This window comes from Hippoglossus stenolepis, chromosome 8, assembly GCF_022539355.2.
Source record: "Hippoglossus stenolepis isolate QCI-W04-F060 chromosome 8, HSTE1.2, whole genome shotgun sequence".
Lineage (NCBI taxonomy): Eukaryota > Metazoa > Chordata > Actinopteri > Pleuronectiformes > Pleuronectidae > Hippoglossus > Hippoglossus stenolepis.
Window position 1 is genome coordinate 2,187,705 of NC_061490.1, and position 8,560 is coordinate 2,196,264.

Below are 8,560 nucleotides of genomic sequence, written 5' to 3' on the forward strand. Positions count from 1 at the left end.
TAAATTACCTGAATTTGAAAATTAATGGCTAGCCGCCTGCTTCAGGGAGATATCATTGTGTTTCATGAATATTTTGATTTTGTGATTAGATCAAAATGCAGTGAATTCCTAAACAGCCCCCATGCCCAGGCTCCACTGATCATAAACTCTTCCCTTCAAAAAAAATCCATTCCATGCAAATGTGCTGATATGGAATAATTAGAATGAGTTTTGCCAGTATTTTTCTGTTGTAACATTTGCATGACTTTAGATCTCACCTGACTGATCTGCTCCAAGCAGAGGGAAAATGTATGTTTTTGTGCAGCTCCCCCCAAAATTTACCTTGCCAGGCAAGATAATGGCTTATATTGTGATGTTAAAGAGGCTTGTATTTACAAAAAGAAACAAAGGCGAGACGGTTGCCAGTCCTGGAGGACATTGATTAGGCCCTTGCTGTCATTTCCTATTCATGCTCTGTATCAGTGGCATTCCAGCTCATCCTCTTTTGTGTGTGATAGGGATCAAATAGATTTCCTCGCATTGTCACAACATTTGTAGGTGCGGGAATGTGAGGAAGGAAGAGCGTGAATAGCCGTGCTAACTTTGACTTAATACCATTTTCTTGCCGTCTCCATTCCTACATGTCTGACATCTCTGACTCTGACTCCCACTCTCATACTTACATCATAACCGCCCGGGAATATAAAAACAAATGCCCGCAATTGTATAGCAAGACACACATGGATTAAATAATTAAATGTAATTTAATTATTCAATTTAATGTCTCAGCAAATACAAAATAAAAAACTCAACAGTTGTATTATGCTTCTTCCACAAGCAAAGCATAAGGTGTATCATTTGTTTGGATACTTTTTTTTTTGAAACATTTCTTTTACGCTGGTGTTGGCACTTTTACTCTAGTTGGCACACAGGAATGTGTGTGGTGCAAAAAACAACAAAAAACAGATAGTCTATGTGAAGTTGTGCAACTTCAGATCTTAGTTAGCCGAAGTGTGATTTCAAACACAGAAGGATGCTGGTAGCTGTATGTGTGTGTGTGTGTGTGTGTGTGTGTGTGTGTGTGTGTGTGTGTGTGTGTGTGTGTGTGTGTGTGTGTGTGTGTGTGTGTGTGTGTGTGTGTGTCGGTGTATGTGTGTGTGTGCGTGTGTGCGCCGGCAGCTGCACAGGGCCCCAGGGACAGGCCTGTGTAGATTGGGTCTCCTCAACCCACAGCTCATTAGTGGAGAGTGAAAGGAATCCACACAGATGGCTGTCAACGTTCAAAAAAGTCGGCTGCATGAGACATGTCAATTGAGGTTTAAGTTCCTTCTGCTCATTTCTGTGACACTGCAGTATTCAAGCAATATTTGTTTATTCTACCCAAAAAGTACAAAAACACAGAAGCCTGGTGACATCTGAAAATGTGTTTTCTAATGAGCGCTCAGACTACTGAACAGGAGCCTGCACTTGTCATTCATCACCACAAATTACTCGTCCTAACTTGACATGTTTTCAGTGCTACAGATGATGGGCTTGTCTGTTCTGCAAACACTGAGAACGGCCGACGTTTAAACTGGAAATGTGGCATTGAACAGTCCGGCAAGACGCCATGGAAAATCAATTAGATTGTTTACCTGTCAAAGTTGGAATGGAGGCCGCGCCACTGTAGCGGTCGCTCATCATTTTCACTCCTACACTGTCACCCGCTCTCCTCCTGTTATTCAATTAATGCAATTGAATACACAGTTGTGATATAGGGTCTTTATTCAGCAGGGGTGTATTTGACCCAGCTCGCTCTCATAATATGGAACACTGCACCCATATGGAAACCTGCCCTTGAACCTCATGAAAGTGAAAAGGTTTGAACTGGAAAGATAAAGGCTTGAAAGTGTGTGATTATTTTCTGGGTCAGGAATAAACAGGAAATACGTACACCCTTAAAGGGAACCCTGCATACTTTAATTCAAATATAATAATATATATATAATAACAACTCAAATTGTCCCTGTATATGACTGTAGTACTATAGTTCTAACATAACTAGTAATGAAAAACAAAAAGCTTGAACAGACTGTTCCCCCTGATGCATGTTGTGCATTAGCAGCACCAGTATTGCAGAGATACTGGGGGTTACAGAGAGAGAAATATGCAGTGACTGTTGAAAACAATAAGATCAGTAATATAAAATCTGTCTCCTACAGGAAAAGCCGCAGTTACTGTACAGATTCATAGCAGCTTTTTTTTTTACATAAAACTCAAGTCAGGTACGCAAACAAAACCAACTTGTAGAACAAACTATTAGGGAAGATTTTTCTTTCTAAAAAAAAGTTGGTGAGGGAGAAGTCGACTGGCTCATTCACTGGAGTGTGGATTAAAAGTTGCTCTGGACTGGAGATGCTACTTTTCAGTAATTGTACATAACAGCAATCTGAACAGCACTTGAGCTGACCTACTTATGGGGCTCAGGAACTTTTTATCCTGCAGCCAAGTCTAAAAATAACCCTGTGGCCAGTTTTAGATTCATCTCAATGGTAACCCTGACAGTTTCACAGAGTGCCAGTGACAGAGTCCTGTTAAGCGGCAGCAGCAGTCGGCAGCAGCTCAAACGCTGTTCACTGCATCACTGGACCCTGCTCTTTAAAGCTCTCCCCTTTATTTGAAAATTAAGAGCACCATTAAATGCCGTAAATTGTACTGAACATACATTTTTCACCATTAGGGCCATTTAATTCAACAGTAAATTCAATGAATTGTAACACTACAATGCAACTCAGCCTTGTTTAGCGACAGTTGCTTATTGAGCTTTGTGCGAGAGATCAATGTGAAGGAGCTCCCCTTTAATCATTTACAGTGACTGGCAGTAAAATGATTCTGTGAACAAATTGGTTTCATGTCCAGGCGAAAATCACATGGAGTTTTTATTTTTTTTGTTGTTCTCTTTTCTTCCCCCCCCCCTTTTCTTTTTTTGTGTGTCATTGTGAAGACATTCTCTCTTGCTGTACGCATCGCTCCTTTAAGATGATTTGGAATTAGAGGCTTTTCATACAGCACATATTATGTTGCTTGGTGGGACTCCATTAGCCGGAATCAAAGAGGACAGCAGCCTGCGTGGAGCCACAATAATGTGGCAGCCTGTGTTTCAGCAAATAAATAACAAATCCGCCGCTTACTGTACCAGCCAATGCAAACTAACTAATTAAAAGATGAAAGGGGGACGTCTTCCTCGCAGTTTGCTGATGATTCTTTCATAGAGTGGTAACGCTGGAGTCTCCAATACTTGGCCAAAGTGAGTGCGACTCTAATAAGGATCTGCGGAGAGAGTCCTGTTTTGGATGTAAAAGGGAGTGGCCGTCCCTAATCTGCTGCAGTTGGAGAGTGCAATTAGGGGCAAAATGTTGTCCCTGAACTGACACTGGCCTGTGGGAAGACAAAACTGGCTCTTTTTTTTTTTCATTGAATCTGTGGTCCTCTTCCCTCCCCCTCACCACCTCCTCTCCTCCAGTATTCCTTCCCTCCTCTCCGAGCATCTTGGGAGCGTTGAGCTCAGACAGCGGGATTAGTCAAGGATCCATCTTGAGACGCAGATAATGTTTTTGTGCGCAGACTCCCCTGCTCTCCGCTGGCTTCTGCTTCACTGATTAGAACTCGAAACTCCACCAGAAATGGCTATTTGTTCTTAAGCTGTTTTTCCCTCCCTTTGTTGAGCTGTTTTTGTCAGCCATCCCTCTAATTCAGCACGAGAACGAGTCACAAGTAGGTCAAGACAATGCTGCAGCCGGCAGAGTCCCAGACTGACAGCGACATGGAAGAGCCACAGGGCTGTTTAAATATGCCCTCTGGTCTTTCCCTCTCACACTGTCTAAATGGCTGAAAGTGGGTGGCGCTGCTATAAGTTTTCTTCGTCCGCAATGCAAACCCATTTCTGAGTTGTTGTTTTTTTGCAGCCTTTACCTAATACGAACAACTTTCTTTCTTTTCCCCAACACTCCGAGAAGCAGAAGTTCAGTGCTCAGTTCCCTTATGGCGTTTGAGTAACACACACCTTAACAGTTTTAGTTGAAGTGAGGGAGTGTGTGCGCTCTCGGTGTCTCAACTGCCTGTCACTGTGAGTGACAGGCAAAGTGTGTGTATTTGTGTGCGTGTGTGTGTAGGGGGGGGGTTTCAGCAGCTGGCATCACACCTGCAAAACCGCACACGCACTTCCATTAGGGACCAGCGCGCTTCCCTTCTTCTTTGTTAGCATGCAGCGACACTTTACAAATAATTTATCTGTTCGTTCTCCTGTTGCCGTTTCCTTCTGGCGATTTGTTGTTGAAATAATTTACATTCCAAAAACGGCACAGATAGAAATATAGTGAAAAAGACAAGTATCATATGGCAAGTGACTCGTCTCTGCACCTCATTATGTGAAGGCAGTAAGGATAGAGCGTGCTACATACATTTAAACAGGCAGGTATTTGGCCGACACTGACATCCCTGTTTAGTCTCCACTTAAACCTTCACAATTATTGAAATCAAGCAAGTTGACATTTAAATATTAATAGTTTCCACTTGTGCACATGAAACAATTACATGTTTTGTGTGATTGTCAAGAGGGGTGAAAAAGAGCCTCTGTTCCTGCTGTTACACACACACACACACACACACACACACACACACACAAATGCACACACACACACAGCGCTGAGGCAGGGCCCGAGCAAATTTAATTTAGAGACATTCTCTCCTTCCCTCCACATCCTGGGCTTTTAAGACACTGAAGTGACTGTTCTTCGCCCGTGTAAGAGAACCCCATTATCAAAGCATTAAGATATGATTAAACTGACATTTTCTTAAGAAAACGAAAAGAGTTGGGAATAAAGGGAAGGAGAGAACTACATACTCCAGATCTTATCAGGAGGGAGGTGGGAGGGGGGGGTGTACATACTGATCTTTGAAGGAGCTTATTACAGAGCAAGCTAAGAAGACAAGCACTGTGGTGTACTGATCAGAGGTATGCAAGCCAAATGCACCTGCTAGATTTCACTATCATTCACAGAGTGTCAGTCAGTGTTGAGGCCCCTGACTGACGCTGGTGCAACCTGAACGCCTCTCAGGGCACGCTGCAAAAAATATCCAGATTAGCCCAGCACTAGGTCTAATAAAAATAAAAGCCAATGACAGTCTACAACTGGGATAAAATATTTGAACTGTGAACAATGTAGTTGTTTTTACAATCTTTCAACTATGTGATAGATTTCAGAAATATTGTAACTATGTGTGTAGCCATTGATAACCACTATGTGTTTTAAAAGGTTTTCACATCCTGAGAACCAAACAATAAATACTAGACACATACAAGTTGAAAACTCACAGTTTAAATAACTAGATGGATGTCTGTCCTTTTCCTCTCAGGATCAGAGGGCTTGTAGTGAGGGGAGTAGTGCAACCAACCAACCAGGGTCCCAACATGAGGAGGGCCCTCAACAGGTCTGGAGTTAAGTGTTCATTTTTATGTGCAATTGCGAAACAAACAAACTTGCACCACAAGAAGTAAACATCTCAACTTTATTTATCAACTACAAGCAAACTTGTACTGGTCAAAATGAATATACAGTATGAATGAGATAATTTGAGCAGAGTTGTTTTTGACAGCTGTGTTCTGTTTCTTTAGAAAACAATTGGCAATTAACATTAACAACTAGACATTGTCCAGATGTTTGACTGGTTCCATATGCTTTATCATTTTTTTTAGCATAAAATGGTGAAAGTAAGTGTTGCAAAGCTGCAGTTACTCCACTAATTTGTAAAATAAAATGGACTCAGCTCGGTTCAACCGTGCTTCACTTGTGCAATGATTCGTTGTTGCACACACTGTTGTTCTTTCACCTAAAAAACACAACTTTTACATCGGAGTGAGAGAATGAGGTCTGTGTCATTACTGCTGAATTACACAAAGTAGAAACCTGGACAAACACAAAGTGTGTGAACAACTCAGAGCATCAGATTCAGCCCTGAGGGGTTTATCAGTTTTCTATCTTACAACAACCGGATGTTCGCCTCTAATGCTGCCATCTCTGAGGTTACCTTAAATTATGAGTTGATTTTAACATTAATTCACTGATCGTGAACAGTAATAACAAACATCATGGTGAGCTGTGTTGACGTTTGAAAACTAGATGTTTGTTATTGGAGAAAATGGTAAAAATGTCGTTTTAGAGGTTCAAACAAAATTTAAACTGACTTCACACAAGTAAGAAATGATTTTCATTGACTTATTTTTTGATAAAATCATCAATTTCAAGGTTTCACAACTAAGGATTGAGCAACATTTCATCATCTCTTCAGCTCCTTGAACGTCACTCTCAGAGCAGGGAGGTCACACTGTACATTTCAAACACAGATGGGTCGAACCTTTAAAAAATCAGTGTGAAGAGAAAATCTTTTTTCTTTAATTTCAGGATAAATGCATTCAAGTTAAAAATAACCCCACACAAATTGTTCATAATCTTTCACACCATCTAATATAAGCTTGTGAATAATATAACATTAGAAAATAATTGAACTCTGGAAAGAAGTCACAATGTAGTGATCGTTCTATTGTATCAATGAATAGATGATTTGTATTTAAACTACCCTGACAGCCAAAGCTCTCACTTTGTGTTAGAAGACATGTTTTTTTTTTTTAAATCAAGACTAAATGACGAGGATATTTTTTGCAGCGCTGACCAGGGAGTGGAAGCAGTGACCCCCTCCCCTTTTTGTCTTTCATCGTCCCCACAGTCAAAATAAAGCCCACAGTAGATGCGGGGGCTTGGGGTTGGTGTGCATGAATGTCAGGATTTTCTTCTGAGGCTCCCAACTGTAGCCGAGGTATGCTCAGCATGTGATGTGAAATCTGTGTAATTTTTTGAAAGGCATCACATAATCAGGAGGAGTCAAAAGCTTTCTGGCAGTAATTGCCTTCTGGCCACAGACAGAATGTACAACACTTTGCAATCTTTCCCTGCAGAGATTTCTAACAAACAAAACCCAAGAATAAACTGTTGGGTGCTGCTGTAAATTTGCATCTGTCTCTCTGTGTACGAGTATTAACTGAATGGGTGGGTTGTGGATTTCAAGTCATAATGTATCTACCCTGCATCGTCCTCCTAACTTGTTTCACACTCCAGAATGAATGAAGCCATCTGCAAGAACAAGACCCTCTGTAAAGTTTAATTTTTTTTGGGGGGTGGGCAAAGTCATTTTGATGCACTAGATAACATTTGTGTTTTTAGCTTTCCCAATCTAAGAGGAGATTGAAAATGTTATTTGTATTTACTGTACATCAATCCTCTTGATGTGGAGCCAGCTGCCATGTTGAACGAGGAACAAGCAATATACTGTCCAAAGATCTGAACCAAGATATGACAGAAACCTTTTGATTTATAGTCTGATCAGCTCTGTTCTGCGTGAGGTGCAAGATACCGCCTCTCTCACTCGCCTTTAATTATCACATCTTTTGCCTCTTTTTTTCAGAGCATACTTTCATTTTTTTTTAACTTTTTTTCACACAACCTCATTTTCTCTAGCTTTCTCCCTCCTTCAACTTTTATACATGTGCCCCACACCGCCTGCTTAACCCAGTGGACGTTGCATCACAGGCTTGGTTCGAGCTGTGTCATCATCTTAACACCGAAGAGCAGGAGCTGAGGGAAAGATAGCATCAATTAACCAATCAAAAGGAATCGGTGAGCAACATAACATAAAACCAAATGTGTTGTGTTGTGTTCATCCCTTGTTTCGCAGTGTGGTGCGAAGGCAGGGGCAGATCTGGGATTTGGTGCGTTGAGTGGCACAATGTGGAGCGTTGCTGATTTCCACAGCTTCACTCGACACACTCCTGCTGAGTTAATAAATCCGACCTCTGCTTAATTAAAATAACAGACCATCCTCCACTGAGAAAAAAAAAGGAAAAGAGGCAGTTTGAGAATTATTCGAACTAATCGCTAATTAAGATTTAGTGAAAACAAAAAGAAACCTGCCAGGGAAGCTGTGTCTGTTTTCACACTATATTATGAGGACGGAGCGGCTGCATGTGGACACTCGTAAGCAAAGAGAAGTTATTAATCCTCTTGAGGGAGCAATGTTAATGTTGCTCTTGTAAACTACCAGAAATCTAGTCAAACTCGTGCACAAATGTTAACATATACACTATACCTCAATTAACATATCTGAAGTGCAGAAGCAAATCCCATAAAATGAATAACCCAACATGAAAATAATCACATTTACAAGGGCTTATTTAGGATCTGAGGGTAAAGCACCCGTTTCTGAGGAAGGAGTCAGCATTGCCCCATTAATTGCTAATTTTGCAGTGCTGCTCTTTTGACCAAGTGAGGTGAACGGGGCCAGAAAAACAGTCACAACGTAATGATTGTGCTGTAATAACTGCATCTTCTCTCTGGTCTTGAATCTTGGCCCCTGCAGCCGCGAGGGCTGTAATTCTCCAGCAAGGAGTGTTAAGAGGATATCATTATCATGTGTTTTCCGAGTAAGCTGCAGATTTGGTTAAATATAGTAGCATTTTTTTTTTGTTTCCTCTCCTTTTCAGTTTTGCATT